The sequence below is a fragment of the Dromaius novaehollandiae genome, chromosome W, assembly GCF_036370855.1.
Source record: "Dromaius novaehollandiae isolate bDroNov1 chromosome W, bDroNov1.hap1, whole genome shotgun sequence".
NCBI classification, from domain to species: Eukaryota; Metazoa; Chordata; class Aves; order Casuariiformes; family Dromaiidae; genus Dromaius; species Dromaius novaehollandiae.
In genome coordinates this window covers 21,487,066-21,514,106 of record NC_088130.1, presented here as the reverse complement: position 1 = coordinate 21,514,106, position 27,041 = coordinate 21,487,066, and the positions used below count along the sequence as shown (strand labels likewise).

Genomic DNA, 27,041 nt, shown 5'->3' with positions numbered 1-27,041 from the left:
AAGCTGCAGGGCATTAAAAGGAAATTTACTCCTCCGAGATTTTGGTGATAGCAGAAACCACAGGACTGAAGGTAGACTTAGAAAATGTGTTAATTTCCTGTTTTTATTTCATGTAATCCACCACCACCACCACCCCCAAGAAATCTGGAGATAAAGTTGGCTGAGAAGCACTTACTGGTAATGTACTTATAGTCTTAATGCACTTAAATGCCAAGGAACATGCATTCAATGTGCAGGATCATCTCAGCTGAAATGTGTCTCCTTCCCCGTAAGCTCAGACAGAAACAAAACAGATTTGCCACCTTAACATAAAGTATGTAAATAATTGATTTTTCAGTATTCTGCCAATTAAAAAATTGAGGAAAATATACAAAGTCAAATAAAGCGTTTTATCCAATTCAACATTAAAACAAAATTTTTGTTTCATCTTGCATTTGGTAGGTATTTTTTTTTTTAATACAATCCAGGAAAATGTCTTAGAAAAGGACAGCATTTTGATTTAAAGACTGTATTTTTTAACTTAAAAAAGTTGGCAAAAACAATCCAAGAAAAACAAATGAATTCTTGGAATGTTTTGGTATTGTCATATCTACTTCTTGTCAAAATAGCCTCGTCTGAGACATTTATTTCAGTTACATATGCAATATCACAATGCATGCATTTATATTCTCGCTTTCACCCACACGCGTACCTGCACTGCTGCTGAGGTCCCCCACCAGCAAAAGTATGGCAAAAATACTTTAGTAACAGACAAGCCTCTAAAGAAAAATTGTAATACATTATTACTTCCAAAAATCACCTGAATTTGGAGGTAAGATTGTGATTTTGAGATGTGCGTGTTGTGGTGACCATGTAATTCAATGGGAAAGGAATTATTTGTGACATATTTTAGTACATCCATTTTTTAGGAGGTATGGCTAACAAAGCGCTTGATCAGAAGTGGTTCAGGATTTTGTTGTAAACTCCAATAGAAGAGCAAGAAACTGTGTTTCAGGCAACTTCTTTCTTGGAAGATACCTTACTAATATTTCCCGGGATAATCAAAAAATTGAAGTATTTAATGCACCTTAGCACATTATCAATTCATGTCAGTGAAATCTACTTTAGGATATGAGTACTCAGGTTGGAAGAGAGAAGGGGAATTGGTTTGCTGAGTGTAAGCTCTAACGGCAAAAGTTACTTGTTATACGAGGAATGACCGCCTGCCTGCTAAAGAGAAAACAAGATCACCAAAACATACTGGACAAGCTGAAAATGCTAAGAAGTAGTGGGCAGGGAAAGGTTCTTCAGGAAAGAAAATGGCTTTTATTTTGGAGAAGATGACATGAAGGAGAGGGCTTCTCAGTTTTTCCAGAATTCTCTTCCATAGCTATGCAACATCTTTGGAGTTATGTCTGGTGGTTAGACAGTAGGTCCTCTAGGGATAATATGTAGATTTGTGCATAAACTCAGGAAATAGCTGTTGCTATCTGATTTCTTTTTTCATCATGTTTGTAATCTCCATTTGAAATTTCACTATATTGCATGCAGTTCCGGCAGTATTTCCATACAGCAGTGATGGTCTGAAAATATGAGCAAGATACGGCTCACAGAAAGAACTCTGTCTCTTTGTATAACATAGAATTGCTTTTTTTTTTTTAAGAAGTTGCTTTTTTATTTACTTGGCATCCAAACTTCAAGGAGCACAGCAGAGCATCTGGCAACACAAATTGAATTCAAGAAATAAATACATCAAATTGGCAAATTGTTCTCTATAAGAATATGAAAGCTGTAGAATAAATTAAATTATAACAACACTTGAATGCATATACAATTTGTTGATTAAATTCAAGAGTAGGAATTGACAATTAGAAGATAAAAACCCAAAGTTTAATCTCAAATATAGAGTCACAGCCCACACTATAATCTATGTACCATATATAATATAGCAACAATGATTTTGAACTCTGCAGTCAAATAGCTTCTCTATTATGTAGAAATATGAAAGCACAATGAAGCAGCATGTGACTGTGTAGAGTTCAGGTCTGTAGAGCACTGCCTTACATTGAAGAATTTAAAAAATAACATCAATTTGGAAGCACAAATGTTCAACAGCAACCCCAGCTGTACAGCCCTCCAGACTTTCAGTCTCTATCTGAAATTTCATTCTGTGCAATTTATTTTAAGAGAAATAAAAATAAAATAAAAATAATGCTTTTTAGGCTTTAAATACAGAAGGCTTATGTCAGACAGAATATCTGAAGAAACAGAGTAGTGGGTTGCATCAGCCTTCAAGATCCAAGGTGAGAATGAAAACCATCCATCCTGAGAGCTTGCTATTGACTTTGAGTAAATTGATTTTATACACTTTGACTAGGAAGGAAATGGGTTCACAAACAGATTTACACTGAAGTAGCCATATTTGCCATAATTCACAGTTTTTCTTATTTCAGTCCACTTTTGGTGCTCAGACCATCTTAAGCTTCACACAGTCAATCAAGCTAAAATGAAACCATAAGTGGCTCCCAAAATCAAATGAGAGCATGTCTATACAGACTCGCTCTGTTTTTTCTGCTTTAGTTAAAGATCAGCCTCCTAATGAAATCAGATTAAGAGTGTGCACAGACAAGGCCTACACTTACTTCTCCCTTGCTCTTTTGCTTTGCTTTTAGTGAGGGAGCACACCCGGCTCCTGCTTGGATTGGATATTTGCCTAAACTTATGAAAACTAATTTCCACTGGAAAAAAAGGAACGTGTTTATAGTATTACTTCTGTAATCCCATTGCCCTGAAGATAGGATAATTTTTCCAGCAATTAAACTCGGGGAAGAGAAACCCAGCTTTGCCCACAGTCTGGACTGGGGGTAGACGGCAGGGCTCAGGCACACTAGCAGCACCTTCAGGGGAGCCATTCCAGCTGCTGGGCTTTTTGCTTGACAAAGTAGCTACTGTCCATCCTCTGTTTAAGTCTAACAGACTGACATCATAAATATAAGACACTCAATCATGGTATTTGACGGTGAAAAAGGAAATCAGTAGAGCGCCACAGACTGCTTCCCTTTCCTCCACCGCAATAACTTCAGGCAGCAAAGAAGATACCCTCTCAGCATTTTGGGGGAATCAATGGGGAGCCGACAGAAGGGGCGTCAGGGCTGAGGCCTAATTTGGAAATTTGGAAAAATCTAGGAAACTCCACCACGAGGCTAATACACATGGAGATAGGTCACCCTAATACACTACTGCTGCTCGTGTTCGGTGAATTGAGTGAATATTCCAGCCAAGTGTCTGTCTTGTGGGAAGGATCTCATGGGGATCCTGCGTGCTGCTGATCCCCCCACCCAGGATTGCTCAAAGAAGAGGGAGCAAGAACGGAGCAGCAAGTGGGTTGACCAGCAGAGCATAACAGCAGACACAGCTCATAAGAACAACCATTTAAAAAGAACCCTACTAAATAAAATAGCTATTTTCTTGTGGAATACTTAATTTAAACAAACAGCTCTGGGAGATAATCACAGTGGGGTGGGAGAACTAGGAAAAATCTGCCTAGAGCAAGGGAACTCTGAAGAAACACGCTGGTGCTTGCTACAGGGCCAAATCCAGGGAGGTGCCGTGTGCAATAGCTCCTATTGGCTTCAACATTTCATTCTGGAAAGTAAAGGTTACATTAAGATTTGGATTGGACATAAGAATTTAAACCCTCACTAACGGCTGCTTGCATTTGATAGCTCCTTTCCATCAATATTTGATTTCTGTAGGATTCTTAATAGTAGAGGGGAAAGACTGCCATATATGATAACGAAGAAGTATAGGAAACAAGGGCATGCTAGCTGAACACTGTATGTTTAATGCATTTCTTTTACCAGTACTGTATTTCATTTCAAGCTACACAACAGAAGCCATAGAATAATAAAACAAATTATAATAGACTGTTGGGTAGCACAGGGACCAGAACATAAAATAACTGGAGCGGCAAAGTAGGGTAAGAAATTCCAAAACACATTTACCTTCTCTCTTGAGTAGGTAGCCATAAAATGTACTTGTGATGTTTAACATCTAGTAACTACTAACAAGTAGATGTCACTCCATGCTAGATGTGCAGTAAAGTGAGGAATATGCTATCCTATCTCTCACAATACAGCATTTTAAGGAACTGCTTTGTCAATGTTTTGGAGAAAGATTTTTAAGTCATTCTGTTCAGAAAAAATTCTGCTTACCCATCATATTTTAAGTATCACTGTTCTCTCTCTCTTTCCTGAGACATTTTCATGAAAAGGTTCTGTTTTTTCCACAACTCATCAGCTCCTCCAGGCTATGTCAACAACCTGCTGGAAACAGGAATGGGAAGGAGAAGAGATATGTGAGTCATGAGAAGCCCATTTTTCTAAATCGTTTGTGTTTCTTCACTCCACCCTATTGTATCTTCCCAATTCTGCCTCATGCAGGGCTCCACTTATCTAAGCTTTCTGAACAGTAATTCTTGTGTGTATGATTAATTAATTTCTTGTTTTCTATTTAGTAAAACACTTTTTTAAATTAGGGGATTACATTTGTAATCCCAAGCCCCTGCCTTTCCTCCTTCAAGAAAGTAAGGATGTGAAAGGGAAAGAGAAACATAAACTCCAGGTCAAGAAACTTGTTGGAGGACTACAGTTAAATATGCTGTCTGCACCCTACCTATGTGGCTTCAATGGTAAAAACTTCAAAACCACAGGCTCTGCTCCAGAAGGAAGGGATTGGCATTTACAAAAAGCTAAATATTAACTGTCTTTTTTGTGCTACTTATAGACACACACAGCCTTTTTAAAAACTGGCTTTGCTATCAGGCGCCGTATCATTGAAAAAGTGAGATTTTTCCAAAACACAATGAAAGCTCTGCTGAAAAAGTTGTTGCTTGTACATGGTAGAAGACTGAGGAGACAATATAGTGGGGGGAGAAAATTCTTAAAATATAATAGGACCACCAAGAACTTTGATTTTTCTCATGGTCTAGTTTCCTCCTGTGACATGCTGAGCATTCTCTACTCCTGAAGTACAGCAAACAGTAGGTTTACCAAAAAAAAACTATTCAGGACTACTACAGCAGTCTCTGATTTGGGGTCAAACTTAGCAAAATCTTTCAATGAAGAGAAAACAGAATCTGGAACACGCCCAATATTTGACTATGGAAAACATTCAGATTTCCGTTTGCAAAAGAACTTTTCATTTAGAAATTAGACTACATTTCCTTATTCTTATAGACTACAAGAAAACTATCCCTGTTTGCTTAAGTTCAAATAATACTTTTCAAGATAAATAAATGAAATTCTCTTTACTTTGATTTCATTTGTTTTTTAAGATAATCATTTTGGGTGTGCTTAAAATGTTTTCCTTTCTCCAGTGCTTGAATGTGGTAGCTGCATCCTCAAGTTTATTGCTGGCATAACCCTACATAACGGCTATTTCAGGAGACTTAAGGAAAATGTCTGATTTTTTTCTCCCTCAGGAAAAAGGAAAAAATGTGATTCATGACAAATAATTAATGCTATTTCACCAAGATGGAGCCAGACATGGCTGCAGTGCACCCTGCACACTATGGTCCACAAGTACCAGCAGCACCACTGGCAGATCCTATGTCAGGAGCTGCTGCTGTTGCCACTGTGGTCCTGCATTTGAAGCTGGTTGGGAGCTGCGCCTGCTGCTATTGCTGTTTTCTAACACAGAGGCACCACGCCGATGGGGTAACACCACGGGTGGTACTCCCGCTTTTTCCTTAAGACACCAGAGCAGGAGCAATGTGACATAGGGACCATGAGGAATATGTCTCAATTTGATGGGACCCCACAGACTAAGGGAAACTGAGGGCTGAGGAAGAAAGACTGGGCAATGGGACCTCTGGAGAGGTTGTGGGGTGGTCACAGAAATGGCATGGGGTCTAAGAAGTTGCAAGCTCTGTGTGAGCCACCCAGAAAGACATGTATTGCTGTTGCTGCCACCATTAGTGGTACTCAAACAAATTAAATTAGTGTAGTTTCTACCACCCTATTATCCATGCAGTAATGGCTGTATTGTGCTGAAATGGCACATTACAGTGCCACTGAAGTGTTGTAATGGTACTTTAGCAGGCCATCAGCCTCGGCTTTACAGGATTTGGTAGCAGGACCGATTTTGTGACTATGTTGATGTTACTCTGGCACACACTGGTACTACAGCTGGGGAACAGTAGGAAACTTTCTCAAATATTTAGAAATTTGTTCTGCCTTCTTGAGAACTAGCCCCATGAGAAGCAAGAAGTTGTCTTATGAAGTGCTAAGGAAGAAAGGATGCACAGCAATTTCCTGCTTAATCCTTCCCTTTTTGGTGTGTGGAGGTGGGGGTAAGAGGGTAAGGGGATGGACCGGCAGGTGGAGGGAGGTGATCCTTCCCCTTCACTCAGCGCTGCTGAGATCACATCTGGAGTGTTGTGCCCAGTACTAGGCTCCCCAGTACAAGAGAGACATGGACAAACTGGAGCAAATCCAGTGAAGGGCCATGAAGATGATTATGGCTTGGAGCATCTATCATGCGAGAAGAGGATGAGAGAGCTGGGACTGTTCAGCCTTGAGAAGACTCATGGAGGTCTTATCAATCTGTGTAATACCTGGTGGGAGGGAGTAAAGATAGAGGCAGACTCTCCTCAGGGATATCCAGTAGAAAGACAAGAAGCAATGGGCACAAACTGAAATAAAGCAAATTCCATTTAAACATAAAAAAACTTTTTTACTGTAGAGGTAATTGAACACTGGAACAGAGTGCCCAGAGAGATTGTGGGGTTTACGTCCTCGGACATATTTAAAACCCAACTGGACAATGTCCTGAGCAACCTGCTCCAGTTGACCCTGCTCTGAGCGGAGGCAGGGAGTAGGCAATCCCCAGAGGTCCCTTCCAACCTCTACTATTGCATGATTCTGTGATTCTCAAGTCCTGGGCAGTAAAAACCTTCCTTCCACCAGAAAGTTATACTCATTTATAGTTCAAGTCACGTTCATTCATAACACACCACACTTGTGTTTTTTCTTTCTCGTAGATTTATCAACATCGTTCCAATGTAGTTGGGCTTATCCTGCAACAGGGACAGGTAAAGCTAGAGACAGAGAGTCTCTGATCAAAGGAAGTCAGGACAGAACCAAGACTCGGTAGCAAAGGAACAGGTTGCAGCACAGCTAACAGCTGTTTGCTGACAGCTGGCTAAATAATTGCTGACATTTGAAAGGAAATTCCATAGCCAATTTCCCAAATAAACCTGGGAGTCTCAGGGTTGACCCATTGCCAGAGAGACATGTGAGGGTTTTTAAATGTATACATATCAAAAGATCTTAAGGCAGTTTTTAAGCTTATCATAAAAAACATCTTCTAGCAATCTGTAACGATCTGCTAAATTCTGAAATGCTTCAAAACAGTGATTTCATAGCAGGTGAATATAGCAAAATAAGTAAATAAATAAAGCCGTTACAAATGGTCAAGAAGGCAACTCAAAACATCTAAGATGGGAACCTGGAGAATGCGAAATATTCATCTGAAAGCTGCCACACAATACCGTGTTCTAAGGACTGTCACACAAAAAAGTCTCTGAGCAGATCCCTACCTTGTTCCTCACCTCTTCCCATCGACTTGCTGGGAAGGACTGGGGACAACCAGAATTTTACTTCTTGCCACATCTGTACTTGTTATCTTCCCTCTCTCCCACATTCATCCTCTTTCCTTGTCAAAAGTTTTCCTTCTCTAAGTGTTACCAGAAAAGTATTTCCATTTACTCTCTGGGCCAACATCTTCTAAAGTCTCTTCTCACTATCACTTTTCTCCTTTCTTCTCTTCCCTCTACTCCTATTTACTCACTAGTCTGGGCTCTTCCTTCCTCTCGTTCTCTGTTGTAACCATTGCCAGGTTTTCACAGTATTTCACTCTAAAGATGCACCCAGACTTGCCATACTGGGAACCGACCTGCCAAACACCCCAAGACACTCTGATCTGTGACTTGTTATCCAGCTCCTTTGTTGTGAGGGAGCACAGCGATTCTGACAAAGCCAAGCGGATGTGCAGCCTTGCAGGGTGGCACCAGGGAGCACTGCGGCATTTGCTTGTTGTGTGACTCTGAAGGGCAGTGCATAGGCATCAGTGAAATGCCTGTGTATACCCATCAGGTAACCCCACACACAACACTCTCATGCATTAAGAACGAACTCGTACAAACAGGTGCTAGTGGGTTTTATGGGAGCCCCAGAGTCAGTGGAGTGCTCTTTAATTCATACAAGCTCTTCGAAAATCCCATGAAACGCCTGTCTCTATTTTTAAATCTGGTCACTGTTGCCCTTTCAAGAGAAGCTGCTCAGTCACTAACTTCCTTAAAGACTTTGCCTGCATAAAGTAGCAGGGCTGGTAGCTAATGACCTAAGAAGTGAATGGGACATTGTTCAGAAGCACTTGGAGCAATAGCACCTGCTGGCTAAATACAAGAGCCGTAGTAAAATACCTTCACAGAAAGCTTTCCCAGACAGAGATAAATACTGAGATCGAGGCTCCAAGAGGGAAGAATGACAAGTAAGGCAGTGGGAAGGAAAGTAGGGGCAAAAGAAAAGGAGGGGGAAAGAAAAGGAGACAGAAAAAAAGATGTATCCGTGGTCTCCAAAACTTTCTATGGTAAAACTAGAAAGCAAGGTGAATTTGACTCTCATTTAAACTTGATGTAAAGGAGATGTCCCCAGGGTGTTATTTGGGACCAGATACCCTATGGGGGGGGGGGGGGGCATCAATTGTTATTTTATCCTGTCAGGCAAGGAAGTTGTCAGCTTCTTAATTAACTCCTGTGGAAAAGTCTGAAGCCAAAAAGCAGAGAAGGTACCCTGCACAGGAGGAATTAGCTGCAGGGAAAAAAATCCAGAGAAACAATATGTGTTTCATGCAAATAATCTCTGAACTCAATAATAAAAAGGAGAAGTGTAGGAAAAACAACACGGCAAAGCCATGGAATTAGTTCCCAACACTGTTTTTTGAGCATTTATTTACATTTTGAAAGATTCTTTAACATACGGATACAGACTAAAGCTAGCGATGCATCACTACAAAGGAAAGGAGTTAATACAGTCTTATGGTTAGAGCAGGTGAGTTGAGTCTCATTTCTCCCTGGCTCTGCCTGTGGCTTCTCATGAGATACTTGGCAGATAAGTCATTTAGCCTCTCAGTGGTTCAGGTTCTTTATCTATGAACGGAGGAGATGTATTTGATAAAGAGCACAGTGTAAGCGCTCAGTATTACCATTATCAACCTTTAGATTTAGCAGCTTTGAAAGCTACAGATGCTGGACAATAAGCTCAAAGCACAACTCTATGACTGTCTGAAAACCTCATTACTCTGTGCAAAAGCCACAGATATTTCTCTGAAGGGCATTAATACCGCGACATTTTTAGAGATGCACAGCACACCGCCTTGGTACAGCCACATGCCCCCTCAGGCATTTGCTGAGTCACAATAGAATTAATTACAATATTTTGAAATCACAAAACAACACGCAATGCTGACTTTACCTTACTCTCTTAAGCCACATTACAAAGGAATGGCACATTTTCTTTCCATTGAGACTTCTGATGTATTAGTCATAGATTAATACTTAAAACTAATTAGTCTCATTTTTGCAACTCATTTAAATCTGAAATATTCTCAAAGCCATAACCAGTGGCTGCAGCAGTACCAATGACAGATATTTATTATTTTTGGAATGAAGCAAATGAGCTGCTAACCATGAAACTAATGACCCTACATTCCTAAATCAGGCAAAATACTCACTGAGACAAGACGAAAAAAGCTTAAGGGCTTTGCTTCCCTGAGAAACAAGGGATCAGGCCCACTGAAAACATACTCAAATGTGAGCTAGCTACAGCTGCAACTGCGTAAAGAACAAAAGGATTACAGTCAATGTCAATTAAATTAAAAGTCAACTGATTTAAGGCTAAGCAATTGATTAGAGAAACAGTGCAGAGGACTTGAAAGGAAAAATTCCCCACTCTGCCAGTGTGATTCGCAGCTCCTGAAATTCCTCACGCGTGCACCTGCTGATTATAATTGGAGCTTTTCGTGTATAGGGATACATGAACATTCGAGCTGGCTTTGCTTTGTGTGGCTCTAAGATTTCTTCACTAAAGTATGCTGAACATTGCTTTTATATGCAGCTTAGAATAAAGCGAAGGTGGAACAAAGAGCTGAAAAGAAAGAGTAAAAATTGAAAGGTCTAGAAGCACCAGAGGCCAGGTCTTGCTCCAAGTGCAGTCATCAAAAAGCTTCTCCTCGTCTCACTAAAACTGGATCAAGGCCAAGGACTGGCTGAGCACAAAGGACTTTCCTACTTGAGGTGTCTTCACAATAGACTGCTTCTGGTTGTCATCTAAACCATTTCTCAGCCATAGCTCGGACCTCAGAATTCCAATGAATCTTAAGGTCTCTATCGCAATGGAGGATGAATCTTTCTATGCTTTCTTCCCGGAGTGGCATGGCATGCAGTCAGCCTGCAGGCGTCCTACAGAAGCAAAGGAAGCACTTGAGCAAGTCAAGTCTGTGGCCAGTCCCAGAGATCACGGTGCCCTCTTATAAGGATGAAACCTACCCTAACAAAACTGGACAGCGCTTGTGAGTATTGGTTTCATCCAAGACACAGTGGATGCTGGAACAGCCACGCTTTTCTGAAACAATAAGCACATTCTGGGTATTGTTTAAAACTACCTTCTTATTCTGGTTTTAAGTATGTGCTTATTAAGTTATTAAGTACATTCTTAAATTTGAAGGGCAGCAGGCCCTGGGCACATGCTTACAACTAAGCGCTTGCTAATGCACTTTGCTCTGAGTCCCCAAATAGCAACTAACAAATCTCAGCCTAAGATGTTCCTGTGCTCATTTTTCCTACGGTTTCTCTGAGCAGACTCTTTCCAGTTTCTAGACCGGAGCCCTGTCACATCCAGGAGGCTGAAACGAAGGGCTAAACCTCCCCGGACAGCATGACAGCACACCACATGCCATCTCAGCCCTTCAACTGAGCAGGAGGGTTTCCAGCAGAAGCTATGACACAGCACGAATATTATGATTACAAGCATGGTAAATAACAGAGTTAGGATTATCTGAGCAAGATGGTATGCAATAGAGAAAATAGAGAACCACCACAATACTCCTGTCATCCTCATTTGCTAATGTAATGCTACTACCTCCTTTCCCTGCATCTTCTTTCTGATGGTGACTTGAGACTTATTTTCGTTATGATTTTTCTCCAGGTAAAGGCAATCCAAAGTATATATATATTGCTTTCTATATAGAAGAGAAACGGCACTATGGCTTTTTCTCTAAAACAATCTGACCAGTATATGAAGCCAACAGTTTGAAAGCCTACACATATTCTCATCTTTCCAGTGAAAAGTCATTATGACATGACTAGTTAAACATAGGGATTTTTAACTTAGCACTGTGGATCTTGAAGCAATGTTTAAAAAATAATTGGTAGAAAACATGTCTTTATACAAAAACAGTTGAACTGGTACTTTATTTCCTGTGTCCCTATTTGAATATTCCTAGTTCTGAATTGTAATCTCCCTAAAATACAGATAATGTCTTATTTGGTATTGTAAAATTCCATCTAATAAGTAATGTTTAACATTTATGTTGCATTTTATGGGCTGAATTCTCATCTGACTTAAAACACTGAACAATAGCACCAGTTTCAAAATCCACTGGACCACAAATCAGTTGTCATTTTACTTTGTTATTTAGTGTATGTTAGGGTTCTATTTTCTATTCCATTAACTACAGTACATTTATATTTTGGTTTATATTTCCTTTACTGTTTACTCTCAGTTGCTACAGTTTATTACTGTATTACTTAAAAAAACACTTTAAAAAGATAGGAGCATCAAATGTTTATTACACCCTATTTTCTAACACTTAGAGGGGGGTGAAAGAAACGCGAAGAAGGCTGAGATGCGAGCTCGGTCTCACAATGGGATGTCCAGCAAAGTGGAAGGCCCCAGTATAAATCAAATATGAGTTTCATAGAACTAAATGTCTGACTTTTCCCAGAAAGAAAAAGAAATGGCCAGGTTACGATGGGGTCTCCATCCTGTATTCTCCCTCTGAAAGAGAAAGAGGCACTGGGTGGCAGAGGTCTTTTCTGAAGGCCAAGCACTTGCCCCGTGCTCATTTATAAAAGGCATTCCTGCTCCCACTCACATAGAAGTGAAGGTCCTCAGCCTTTCTGACCCAGCACTCCTATATACATACCTAAATGCCTGTGTTGGCGAGAGCCTCAAAGGACCTGAACTTTAATGTGTTGGCTCAGACAGCTAGGAACCAGGAGAACCAACCCTGAAGCAATTTTTTCCCCTCCTGAACAATATAAGAAAGAGCTCGCAAACTGAGAAACAGAAAATGTCAGTCAGGAAAGAGTGTGAAGGGGAACTTTACATTTCTGCAGATGACATGAAAGGTTAATGGTGGGCAGTGGGAAGCTGTAGCACCATCACACACTACAGAAAAGTGAGGAGATCCAGGAGATCCCATTGTATGTGGCAGATTTATCATGGTGCAATACCACATGGTGATCCCCCGCTTCCTTCGTATCTGTCTGGCCAGTGGATACAATTTTTAAAATAGGTACCGTGACATCTGAGAGGCCTTTCATTTCAGCCTGAAGGTAGATGTAGAAAGCTCACATTTCTAAGGTTACTATCCTAGTTTGGAGGGGCTACGTCTGCCTTAGGAAGGGATGAAATTATGCCACTTCCCACACAGCGGTTTCCTGTATTGAGTCTTCCCTGACTGGTATTTGGCATGAATTCCAGTGGATACTCAGCATCACGTCCTACCCTCCTATTCCTGCTGAGCAAAGTGCTGAATGACAAAAAGATCAGGAACAGCATGGATGGGACATACAGAAATACTAAGAAAAAGAACTATATCGGTAATTCATACCATGTAGTTCCTGTATGGCTCCTGCTACTGAAACAAACACTAAGTATGTCAAGAAAGCCTTTCTTTTCAGCTCAGCTTATTTTAATCCTGCTGGAGTTACTGTTTTGGTTCTGCAGTTTACTACATCTATCATTTCAAACTGCTAATGAAAACACCACCACAGAGACTCCTTTATGGATTTTCTGAGCTCAATGAACTGTCCAAAAGAGTGACTCCTACACTCTCTCAGCCACGTCCTGGAGCATATTTTGCTATAATCTTGCTGCAGCCAAGAAATGGGCATGTAAAACTACTGCAACCAAATGGGAGGAAATCTCTCGTGAACAGCATGGTGCTACGAAGTACTTACGTTCCCTCTCTAGATAGCAAAGTGCTTAACGCAGGTGAGCACAGCTTGCCCTGTGAAAGACTAAGACTAAGATTTCCTTTTTTGAAGTGGCTGCCCAAAGTTAGGCACCAAAATATAATTTGAGGATGTCATTTTCAGCCATGCCTGCATAAGAGCAAACATTCTCTTTCTGCCTTATTTAGGGGGGCTTCTTCAAAATGGGACCTCTGTCCCCAACTTTTGGCAGATATTTCTTAGAGTTTTGGACTAAGTGACTTACTCAAGGACATAAGTAAAAGAACACAAAGCATTGCAGGTTTCTTACCTGTTAAGCTACACCTATATTCCTTTGATAGCATTGTCTTAAAAACCAAAAGAGTTCCAGAAAAAAATGTCCAAGGGAAACTGTTTTGTTTAATGTGAAGAATTTGGCATTTTAATATAAAAAAGAAAAGATAGAAAAATAAGTTTAATAAAACTTATTCTCACTTTATTCTTAGATCAACACCACTCTACCAATGAATTCTTATTACATTACTATTCTGCTACATGATAATGATTCTGCTAGTAGCACACCTCATTTGAGGACTGTTGTACCTGTCTTTCAGGTAAGGAGTTTTGTAAGAAGGCCTATCAAGGCTTCTTCTAAGAAGAATTTAAAATCAGTTCCGCTGCTGAAATTTCATGCAAATCAGGATCCAAAAACTAAATTTAGTAAACAAATAAATGATTCCCAAAAAGAGGAGAGATTGAAATTACCATGGTTTTTATCTACTGCCCTAGATATGCACAGAAGCCTAGAGGGACCCATTTTGTGAGACACACACTTACTCTCTCTCCATCTCTCATCTCATTTGCTTCTGATGTGAATTTTCCCTCTGCCGGGGGAGTGTTCAGAACTCAGCAAGAGGCTCTGTAGCATCTGCTGAGACGCTTTATAATTACATTTCCTTGTGCTCAAATTTTGAGAGTGATTCTTCAGGGCTGGACCAAAAGCTTGAGGTCAATTGTTGCCATTTTTAATTATTTCCTCTCATGAAGGATAAAGGAGGACACATCCCTCTGATTTTATCATCACTAACAAATTATTCTACAGCCCTTTCTTAGTCTCTATTATTTTACGCATTCTTAGATGAGCCTGATTCATTTGTGCCAGCAGGTGTGCACACGCATACATGCACATTAATCACAAGACATCTTTTTTTGCATCTTAGTTTCAGATATTTTATGCTATTCTTCTCAGATTCTGCTTTTAATATTTAATTTGCCTGGAAATCATTACTATACTAAAACAAGGGTTTTTTTACTAGTTCATTAAAGTCGTAAGCATTTTAAATTGCTGCTGTAAAAAGATCTGGACAGAAGTCCTGGATGATAAATCAGACAGAAAAAAAATGTTTCTCTTTTATTTAAAAATGACATTGTACATGTGTCTCTTGCTCTGCCTAGTACCATTTCCTACTTAGCATGAACCTTCTAAAAAATGTACTTATTTAGAATTATTTAGCTATGAATTATATAATACATCGTAAGTCATCAGGAAGTGCTCAGCTGGGAAATACCCTCAAACAGGACATCCATCAGAGGACCTTAACAACCAGCAGTGACTATTGTTCAATGGCTGTGGTAATTCTGCTTGGGGGATGCCCTCAGATGACCCAGCAGTGCTTAAATCACTGCATTTTGTACAATCATAAACTTGCCAGTGAGCTGCTGTGGGTTGGGAGCTTCCAGGAAAGACCTGAGGAGGCCAAAGACAACAGGGGAAGAACAGCTAGGGATGGAAGTGGAAGAGGAACAGAGCAAACACCTTGAATAGGAGGATTTGGCAACACCATAACACATCCAACTGCTAAGAGAAACCTAGAGGTATGGAAACAGCCATACAGAAGCAGGAAAATGCTATATGCAAGCACTTGAATGTACAGGCAAAGAGAAATGGTTGTCTCTGGTTACCTGTCTTCCATGTGATCAAGCAGTAATTAGGGTGAGTTTCTGCTCAGGATTCAAGCCTGGCTATTTTTCATGTATTTGATACATATTTACATGTTCTACAGTTATATATTTAATGTATATGTCCATTTTCAAACACGACCTTGGAGGGCCAGAACAGTGGCTTGTGCATGTCCAGTACTACTGCAAGACCAGAGCTCAAGCAACTGACTCCAGCACTGAACCAGCCACACACCTTCACATACAAGTACAACCCATTTTCAGGTACTGCAGCAAGTTTGGGAACACATCAAGCTGCACAGGCTGCACAACTAGCACCTCAAAAGGACACCAGAAGGGTCAGGTGTGCCCGGTCCTCAGAGATTACTGTCACCAGGACACTTGAGACCCCGAGGGCAGAACAGCAGGCTGCAGAAGGAAGGGGATCCAGCGGGCACTGTACACACGCAGCAAATACGCTACGTCAATGTGCTCTTTTCACTCCCCACCAAGTAAAAATCCCCTTGGTGTGTAAATTGCAACGTTCAAAACGGTGGAAAGGCAAAGGACATGACAAAGGGTGTTGCTGGCTGGTTTCAGTTAAAATCACTAGAGGCAAACCGCAAAGCTGTGTAACGTCTGCATAAAATCCCTGAAGCGCTTGTTTGGGGTGACTTCTCCTCTTTTACAGTTGTTGAAATATATTCTAGGGCAAAAGTTTCTGAGCTCGCCAAAAGCTCACCTTTCTGAACCCGATGCGCCCATCAGGGTTTTGTGAGACATTACTGACTGTTCTCCCTAGCGGTGCCACTGACTTGGTTACTGATGCCAAGGGCAGATAACAAAGTGGATGGAATTCGTGGAGATTTTCCTTTTTTGTGACATATCGGAGACAGGAAAAATGACAAGAGCTGATAGCTGAGGCATTCAAACTCACAAGCACAAGACAAAAATGGCACTGGTTCAATGGGAACAGAAAGCAATAGCTATTTTTCAGTGATCCTTCAAAAAACCAGTTGTTTTGACACTAAACCTCCCAGAGAAAAATCTCACTTTTTTTTTCTTTTTTGGAACAGAAGCAGGCATTTGACCCCGGTCATTTGATGCCTTACAAAAGTCCATTGCAGACTGACAGCTTCCTCTTTCATTTGTTAAAAGTGTTTTGTACACTTCCCCCTTCAACAGCCAACTTGCCAGGTATAAAGTAGATTAAATAAATTTCATTTTAAATTAACCAAGATTAAAAAAATTTGTATTTCAATGAAGTATAATCAAAGGTAAGGTAGAAACAGTGGTAGATTATCCACAGATTTTATGCAAACATGAAATTAAATTTGTCATGATCTGACAAAAGAACTCCAACCAAGGTTACAGAGAAATAAAAAGCTTAATTTAATTGTCTGTTCTCCTTATTTGAATGATGTGTATTTAATCCAATATAGTGACTATTTATTAGGCTTTCTAAAGAATGGGGCTTTCCTTGGAAATTTTAAATACTGTTTAAATATATTTTTAAATACAGTTTTTCTTTGCAAAAGAAGACAGAAAACAGATGTTTTTCAGTTTGCCTAGTATGATGCAAGCAAAAGTGTTGCAAACTTATTGCAGGGAACTTACTGGCAACTTTTTCTTTGCTTAAGTAGCACCAAAGAGTTTGTCAAGAAAAATCAGGAATAAAATGAGCAGGAAGAATTGCAGCTTAACTAATCATAATAGACTAAGAACTTGACAGGGCTTTTACAGAATCCATACAATAGCTTTGCAACAGCAGAAACTCAGCTTTGGACAGGACTGCATTCCTGATATCTTTTATTTTTAAAACATTCGATTATTCAGGAAGAGTTACCTGAGCAAAAAGTAAATTAAAAATGAGTGAGGACTTCGAAAATTTTGCCTCAAAATTTGGTTAATGATAATAATTCCTTGTATAAAAGATTGTTTTATGAAAATATAAGCATAGTCCACTCCAGAAAAACATAAAGGTAAGCACTGAAGATTCCTTTTTGTTCAATATGATTCACATGAAGCGAAGACATTTCTTATACAAAAGCCACGTGCAAAATAGTTCAAGGCCTCAAAAACCAGCCTTGCATTCAAAACTATATCGACAGTCACCTTGAAGGGTACCAAAGCTCAACAACAATATATCTTGGTTTGCACCTGCTACTGCATTTTATGTTTGCACCATTACTTCTTTTATACCCACAGTGAATATTTCCAATTATTTTAGTATTTAATTCCCCAAATGTGGCCCACTTGTTCACCCCAGACAGCCTATTTTAGCGTTCTCTTTTCCAGCCTCAACTCTTGCAAAGCTTCCTAACCAGCAGCTTTTATCTTCTGATGCTGTGGTGTTTGCCCAGACCCGTGGGACACCCTTGCTTTCTGCTCCACACAAATGGGATGCTGGCTTGTGCACAGGGTAGCAGCTCCTCAAAACTTGGCACTTGGCCACACCAGCCCCTATGCTGTAATCTTCAGATCTTTTGAAGATACTAATATGATCTATAGCCACAATAAATATCAGCCCAAGTACAGAACCATGTGGCATCCTGTTATTAACCTTTTGCAAAGACAAAACCAACCTTTTATTCTCACGGTGTTTGCAAACTCTTAATTAGTTTTGTACCCATTTTAATAACTTCTCATTGCTCTCCTGAAGAGTTCTGGCAAAGGTTTTGAGACTTTGAATAAATTTTTGAAGGACATATGGTCATTGCAGAGGGGTCATAGGCTTTGCAGAGTGATCCCATTTCTACTCATGTGGCAGAATTGTAAAATGAATTTCTTAGAATGCTTTATTTAGGTACTTCGTGATTTAAGGTGATGTCTAATCAAGGGACAAAAAATTGATTAAATGTTTTATAATTACAAAGCCACAAAGTAAACCGTAGTGATTAAATTATAAAGGAAGTTAAACTTTAATTCATTTATTGCTATCTGCAGAGGGGTATCTGAAAGACTCTGTATCATTCTCACGCTGCTACTGGCTGGTGGGTCATCTCCTTTCAAACTTCACATCATTGATCTTCGTCTGCCTGTCCTCCTTGCCTCCTCTCTGCCCCAGAAGATGGTGTCACCAACTCTTGGTCCCTTCCATCCTGTCATCAGGCTCTTTGCAGCGTCATTCTTGACAGAGCTGCCTGGCTGCCCATTATACAAAGCTGAAGAGGCCGCTGAATCAGCACTGACCCAAACTGTCTGAGTTGCACAATAATTAGGAGCTTCAAGGAAGAGCTAATGAAAAGCAATGCAATCAAAAATAGTTCTGATTTTTCATTAACTCGGTTAATTTTAATTTGGATTATCCTTTGCTTTATTTTGGGGTTCAGTAAGATCCAGGCAGCATTTTCTAAAAACAAAAGCATTATAAGTCTTGCCCGTTCCATAAAATGTGGGAATTGCTTGCTGTCATAATTCTGTAGGCTACCAGGACAAATGGCAGCAAGGCGAAACAAGTTGATACAGGCTAATGTGCTACTGCGATTATTGCAGAATGCTATGGCCAAAATACAATCCCTTCAGTTCTGTGCCTACATATTAAGGTATGTGGCATGAACCATAAAATGAAAATATTAGTCTGGATGAGAAAAAAAAAAAGCTTATTAGAAGATATGTGCTGATGTTCAAAAGAATTACATTTTTAAGGTCTTTGCATTGTAATTTCAAGCATGTCTGGGAGCTCCTGATGTGAAGGACTAGTTTTAATAGTGAGGTTGTATTTTAAAGGGAAAAAGCAGGTAAATGCACAACACAGCAATCTGAACAGACATTTGTCTGTGGTTGTGATAGTGCTGAGAAGGGTGTCCAGAAGCACAAACTTGTTATAAGGTCTTTGGTATGTGGTAATATGCCTAGCGGCAATCTCAGACTTTTTCCACTACAGAAGCAGCCTCTGCCACCTGGTTGGGAAAGAATTAGGACAAGGTTTCTGCCTTAGAGACCTGGCAATACAAGGCCCTGAGCCTCTGCTGGGAGCTACAGATAAGGCATCCGAGCTCCCTCCAAGCTTCTGCAGAGTTCCTGCAGGAAGATCCTTTCAGACACTGAGCGCAGCTGAAGTTAACTTTGGTATTTGATGTGCGTTCTGTCTATTCCAGTGTAAAGTCAGGCATAAATGAGATGAATCACGAGTTAAGAAATGGCATTAAATTCTGGAAAATTTGTGAAAAGAGAGGGAAACTTGGTAACAAAATCTGCTCTTGGGAATAATTCAGCTTATTTTCTTTCTCCTTTGCAACTTCACTTTGGGTTTGTCTGCTGCCTTGCTTATACATTCAGAGTAAGTAGGCTTTTAAGGAAGAAAAAAAGTTCTCTTTAAAATAAACTATTTCAGAGTGTTTTCCCTAAGTGTGCTATGTACTACTGTTATCCCATTTTTCATTGCTGTGTGTACAACAGAGTTTCAAAAGATTAAGGTCTATGAAGTTTTGTTTTAAATAACTTTATATTAATGGATACCAAAATAAATAAAATCTTCTGTGGAAACAGCAGGTCCCTGTGAAACAGATCTATTCTACCTGCGTTTCCATTAAAGATTTTAGTAACTAACAGAAAATAACTAAATGTCCAAGGTAGCTCCTTTAATATGCCATGGAAAGTGAGTGAGTATTTACAGTATCAAAACACTGTCAAAACATTTGCTTTATTTATTCCTATTTCCATTAAGAAAGCCTTGTTATGCAAGCTAACAAAAAGACCCACTTTAAGGAAAAATAAATCACTCTAGCTCACCGGAGCCTAGTCATATATCACTAAAGTTTATGATAATCATGCTACTGAAATAATGTGTATTTTAAAAGAGAGCAGGAAAAAGAGAACTCATTCATTTATTATAACTTTAGGGGAATATAGGGTATACATTGGTGCAGGCAAATAAATTGCAAAACAAAGCAAAATAAATCTTGCAACAGAACCAAGGAAAAGCTGGTAAAGTAGGATGAAAAGGAAAACTCACATCCAAACTTCCATACAGATTATTGACTATGTTTTAGATTTATGTCCTTAAAGAAGACATGAATAGCGAGTCTGCTCATTAAGAGGAATCAATACACAAATATCACGTGTGTATCCTCCCTCAGGAATCCTCTCCTTTCCCTCTCCTTTCACTCTCCTTTTTTTCTTCCCTCCATTCTCTTCCCTCTTCCCTTCCCTCTTCTGTCCCCTGTCCTCTCCTCTCTCTCCTCTCCTTCTTCTTTTCTCTCCAGAAAAAATGTTTAAAGCCCAGCCCATGTTGTTTCTACTGAATTCTTGTCTAGTTACAACCTAGACTGTTGTTAGCAAAACTACCACATTTGATCAATTCGATTAGCAGGTGGTATCTTTGATCTAGGCTTGAAAAGGTTTGTATAGCCGACTGTTTAGAAGTCAGTAGAGCTTGTGCTGATGGCACAATATTCAGCCCGTTTTATGATGGTGATACGGAAAGATTTAAGACATGCTTGCTAGGAATAATGGCAGCTAAAGAATCCAGGAAACCAGGTTAGTAAAAGTCTATCCCCCTTCAGCTAAAAGGCAGGAGCCATGCTTTTCAACACATACAGGGTCCTTTGTCATCCAAGGACAAAAAGCAGTGATTTCCTATACAACAACTATTTCCCACTCCATACATTTAAAGGGGGGGGGGGGTTATTTTCTGATAATAAAGAAAGCAGAGGGGTTGAAAGCATCATATAAATTGTATAATTATCTGACATGTTTTACTATGGCTGCCATCCAAACTAAAACATATATATCTAGCTCACTGCAGAATTCAAAGGACATAGAGGACTAGGAAAATCTGAATGCCTCTGCAGAGCAGAGAAAAATCTGTTGACTTTTGAAGTTCTTGAGCTACAAGATATATGTTAAACTAAATTTAACCTTTTTATATCTTACAATTTACCTTCATCCATATGTTTTTCTTCCTGCATAAGATAAGAGCACACTTTAATCATGCACAGATGGGCTATTCATTTAAGTGAAAGAAAAAGGCTTTATTCTATTTTATCCATTTTCTTCTAGAATAGTTTGTTGGTGTGACCCTCATTTTGCTCTTTTCTCTAAACTAGAATGGAATTCATCCACTGCTATTATTGCAAAGGCTATATAATGAATACTTGTTAGAAAATCATATATAGGATATATAAATCTATATATAGGATATATAAATGTATATATATAATATATAAAGTCAGACATCAGGCTTCACTCATCCTAGAAATTTCCCTTTGGAGTCCAGATTCAGAAGTGTCAAGCTACAACAGTGATGCAAAGTACAGGCATTACATCCTGAGGTATCTGAAACTAGGCATGTTTTACCACAATAATGAATGCTCTCATTTGGAATGGAGAAGAAGTTCTAAAAAAATAAAGGAGTGCCATTGCAGCTGCAATAAAGGAAGTAATAATGAATGTTAGTTCTGTGCAGAAGTATTCCTCAAATGGTTAACTGAGTGCAGAAGTATCCCTCCCAGCCCCTAAAAGCAGGATGTACAATTGTGAAGAGAGAGTTAACTTCAGGAAAGTTGTCTAATTGGCATATGCCACTTTCAAAGCCCATACCAATTCACAGCATTGCAGTACTGGTTTCAGACATAAATGCTCCCATATTTATATATAGATTTGCCTGGGGAGAGGGGTTAAGATTTAGACTTATTCAGGGTCTTCTAATGCCGCATCAAAGCTTCATTTTCAATACTCCATCAAAAACAGTCTGAACATTGCCAAGTGCTGACCCTGCAGCAAACTTACCACCTGTGATTGTCCACCAGCTCTTTCCTCCACACCATATACTTGTTTCAGCTGGCTTCAAATTTAGTAGTGATTTTCAGACAGTTCTGATACCTAAGGTCAAATATCCAAAGGCTACCTCCACGGCTATTACAATTTCCTCCATTATTTAATATTTGTAGATAGCATTAACAGTATGCCTTGCTTCATGGTTTCCTTTCCACCTTGCACAGCACACATGGATAACTTGCTTTTGCTAGAAAACTAGTTATCAGTAAGCTTAAGCCTTCAAATATGCCAGCATGTATCCCCTGTCCCTCAGCTCTCTATGCCAAAAGTGTTCTTGGAAGGGAGTTTTACAGTATTGTAAATCCAACTTTCAGGCTGTTGATACAGAATAAAAAATACTGAGTCCTTGTAACACAAAGTATAAATTCACTCTGTTATTTATTCAAGATATTTTTAATCAATGTGCTCTGTGGCAATGGGCATGATATATTTTCTCACAGCCAGCATAAAATCGGCATAAAGGCAGCATAAACACTTACTGTGTCCTCTGGCTAATTTGACAAAAATATAAAGGTATGACACTCATGATTTAAACCAAATTGCTATGGCTTGGTGATACGGTTCTTCCACAAACATTGTTCTTAGCAGGCACTATTTACCCTACAGCATTTTTACATCCAGGCTGCCATCTCCCAGATCAATGTATTCATTGATCGTTTTCATCTGCTGCAATCTATAACCACTTCTCTATTCCCACTTACACCAATTCACCTTTCCTAGGCAATAAAAAACCCTGAAGTTACAAGCAATGTGGTACTTGTCTATATAGCTCCCAGACCAGGAAGAACAGATATATATGGAGTCTCTGGAGTTACTACTCAAACACGAACATAAAGGTAATAATAATCACCCACATTCTCCTTTACTTTAAAATTGGGCTTCCGAGGTGCTTTAATTCAGTAGAAGCGATTTAAATAGAGAATAAAAACTCTTCTCAGTTTTAAACTCTGTAATAGCTATTGCCTGCCTATGGACAACCAGAGAGATCACACAGCCTAGACTCTAAAGCAGGGAGCAGACCAGCCTTTGCAGAGTTCTGTATTTCAACAATAAGTTATTAATATCAAACCATTTCCTACACTCTGACAGCTCTTCTCATCAGTGAGCTGCCAGCCCACTTGAAATCCTGATGTTGTCTACTTCACCCTTTCCCTACCGGCTGCTCTGTAAGGTTTTTCCCATGGTGGGTTCTTCACACCTTCCAAGCACAGATCCATCCTTCATAACAATTCAGTTCCCGTGGGCTGGGAACTGCGTTAAAGAAGCATATTTTAACATTACTCAGCCAGTCCACATGGAAAACCTCAATAGTTTTTTATAGTGCTTTAACATGAGCTAAGCCTTTTTAGCAGGCTCTGCATTCAGCCACATCTTTATATGATCACATCGTTCTTTCAGTCCCTGAGAGGAGCTAGGACCACATTAGGGCCAATCAGGTTCTTGATCAACCATAATCTCATCTGCAAAAACTATTTATCATTTGTTTGTTCTGATCTTTCCAAGATAAAACTTATCTCAAACATTTTTTCTCTTAAATTTTACTCATTTTCAAGCACAGCTTTAAAATTCTAATAAGCCTCTACCTGCTAGTCCAGAATCTAACATTAAGTTTTCTTAAGATAAGACTTGGAAGACTTTTCAGTTCCTGTATACATTATAATTAGTGGCGGAGACCACAGCTAGTAACAGAGAAAAGATGAGTTATATTCCGAGTTATAGTGACAGCAGCTCCAGCTTATTTGAACAAATGAGATGTTTGTTCATCTTATAATAGTGTCAGGTCAGTTGTTATTCCAAAAGCATCAAAAGGTCTTTCTGGGATTTCTTCGTGGCAGTAAGGAGACATGATATCTAATATATCAAATTGAAAACTGAACAGAAGCAAAGGTTTTCCACAGGCAAGCAAAGTTTCTCTACTGCCAAACTTAGCAGTGGTATCTGGAAATTTCTGAAGTTCAACCCTCCACTAATTCTGTTGCAAAGTTCTAAATAGTCACCTTCAGAATGTAAAGATTTTTTTTTTGCCTCTTAAAAGGGTGCCAAAACTGTGAAGATCGGAAAAGGTCAACATATTTTACTCTGATATTTTCCTTCTTTCCCCAAATAAGTAGCAATGTTAGAAGATTCACACTTTTGATCCCAGGGAGCAGGGAAGAGTGTGAAGAAAGAAGCATTCATATGTCAACACTTTTAAGTTCATTATAGGTGATGGAAGGATGCTCAAGCAAGTAACAGCAATACAGCTATAAGCGTGTGCATAGGTGAGTTGCAGAAAAGAAGAATTCTGAGTTTATTAATTGCCAAGAAAAACAGAAGCTGCTTTGAAGTGTGTGTTTTTCTTTCTTTTTCATTTTTTAAAATGAAGAATATATATTTTATCCCACAGACACTAAAGAAAGGGAAAAAAACCCCAACCATTATTGTCTTTCTGGCTAATATGTGAGTCCTATTTGCCATAGCCACTAGAGCTATTTTACAGAGTTATATTTAACTCATTCCTCGGGCTTTGCTGCCTGGAGCTTACCTTCTGCTTGCTGAGCTGCTTTCTGTGCTGTGCGGTGTCCTGTCAGCAAGACGAATGAGCGCAGGCCTACTGCGTTTGGCAATCAGCTAATGTTGCAGAATGTGCTTTCAACCTGGTGGAACAGCTTTCTCAACAGCTGGTCAGAAGACTGACCACCGGGCAGGTCTTCCTGTGCTCAGGCTGGAGCCGCTTCTCAAATATCAAACATCAAATCTGCCAGTATGCACCCAGGGCCTTGTTTCTCATCCCACCTGTACGATAAGCAGTTGCTTGCTGCAATGCCCCCTCTTACGGGACTGACCACTATTTCCATGGAAAGGCCTGCAGGTTTCTAGGAAGGTTTCTAGGCCTCTAATCAAGTAAGGAGAACCAAGTAAGCGGGAACACTGCAAGATCCCCCTGCCCCTGTGGCACCATGGATAGGGCTGTCAATCCAAGGGAGGATCTCTTACTGCTTACTGCTAATTACAGGGAATAGGATGAGCAGGGCTCCAACAGCCTCTGTCACCTGCACAGGTGACATGGAAGGAGGGCTGCTGAAAGAGGGACAGCATTTTCCGAGGGCAATCAGAGAGGAGTTCCGTGTAAGACCAGGTATTACCTGTAAAAACTGCAATCTGGCGCTGAACTGTTACTGTACCTTCAATATTCAGGATTAGAGGGTCCCAGAAAACCAACAAAACTTTTGTAATTAAAATGTAAGTAATATTTAAAATGCCTTAAAATCATTCAAAAGTAAATGTATTTTCTCAAAAAATGTCATCTTTCACATTTTACCAGATCAAATATTCACTGCAAGAAGCAACTTATTACATATCCTTTACTGCAACCATTTTTTATGGAATCAATCCTGAGCCATTTCAGACAGTAGTCAGCAGGGAAGTATCTGACTATCTGAGCATTTATAGTGCTGGTGCCCACCTGAGGTCCCCAGAGGCAAAAACCATTATTCAAGTACAAACAAGAGAGATCTATGGGTTTCTTCGGAGGGGGGCTGTATCTGGAAACCAATTATACAGAAGTTCTATAAATAACCTGTAACTTACTATGTAGCATGTTTTTAAAGTATTATCTTCATTTATATAAAAGATGAGAAGACTATAAACCACAGAAATAGCAAGTGAGAACATTTCCATTTCTTATATGTTTTTCAGCAGTGAATATTGAAGATAGGGATAGCAGAGGAATACTGAGATACCCGGGACAGCATTAAAATCCTATGACCTCAAATCCTGCAACCCTATTGATGTCTGCACAGCCACACAGGCATAATTTTGCCCATTGTGTTTTCCAATACTATAGAAAGTGATTCAAAAAACTGAATCCTATAGTTTCAGAAAAGTGATTTTTTTCATTAAATATCAAATCTGTATTTTCATCGGAACACCAAAATCCAGCACAGGATTGATGGGTAAATGAGAAAAGGGAGGAACTTGTCCCTAGAATAACTGGTGAAGCTTCTTGCACGTGGTACAGAGTGGAAATCTGGATGAGTGATTTGTCAGCAGAGCTTCCAAGCCCACCTCCTCTCCTCGCCATCTCTTCCCACTCTCACTAGCTTTGTACAGAGGAACAACTTGACTGTATCAGTCACTGCAGGAGCTATCTAAAGCACACTTTGTGTTGATGATGGGTGGCTCAATTATTAAGGTGATTTATGTTTTGTGCATTAGAGAATTCACTCAGAACTCAGTTGCAGACAAGGCAGACAGAATGAGAATCATTGCCTATATAAAAAAAAAGTGTATTTTCTTTTCAGGAGGTACCTTGCAGAGGAGATGTGTATTGGTTAAACACTGTGTTACCAAGAGGCCAACAGCTCTACCAAATAAGAGCTGTAAAAGTTAAGAAGTGACAAACTCCTTTGTTGTTAGAAACTGCAAGATATCTCCTGTATATTTTCCAGTTTGAAGAACATCAGCTTTTCCAATGTATTTGTCATACTGTACTTGTTTTTATTTCTCCAGACTGTAAAGCTATCACCATAAATGTGATGTGTTTCCATAAAAAAAAAAAAAAAAAAAAAAAAGGCCAGCCTAAATTTTACCACTTTTACCGCAGAAATTCATGATCCTGCAAGGGGAAGAGTGTGGGTGCTTGACAGGTCTTCTATTAGATTCAGGCTCTGAACACTGCACACAAGTCAAGTTACCATTGTGCCTGGTGCGTAAGGGATGCCAAACATCGCTGGGTGCAGCAGGACACTGAGCTGCAAGTGTGGCAGTCCAACATCATCTGTACACCACGACTTTGGGATGGCTTCTTGCTCTCCTCCCTTAGCAGCACAGCTCTCCTGCGGTCCTGCAGCTGAGCGACCTGCCACGCTGGCCGTGTTGCAACCCGACATGCAGTATCCTGCTTGCAAGCTGCCCAGGGGTGTTTATAGCAAAAGCAGCAAACCCTCTGGAGCGTTCCCCTGCTGCCTGCCGGCTCCCCCACGTACGCTGTCGTGGGGCCACGCTGTTTCTGTGATTTCACCTGTGGGACGGCTCAGAGACCTTGCAGCCCCTTGCTGTCCCTCTCCTAGCCCTCCTGGGCACA

The 27,041-nt window shown here is 39.9% G+C and overlaps 1 long non-coding RNA gene across 2 annotated transcripts in view; it reads right to left on the bottom strand.

Annotated features, from left to right (window-relative positions):
- Positions 1–27,041, bottom strand: part of LOC135324227 (uncharacterized) — a 155,463-nt gene that overhangs the window by 96,234 nt on the left and 32,188 nt on the right. For both annotated transcript variants that reach the window (XR_010385582.1, XR_010385583.1), the window contains exon 2: positions 4,194–4,304. This is a non-coding gene — a long non-coding RNA (uncharacterized LOC135324227). The remainder of the gene's footprint in view (positions 1–4,193; positions 4,305–27,041) is intronic.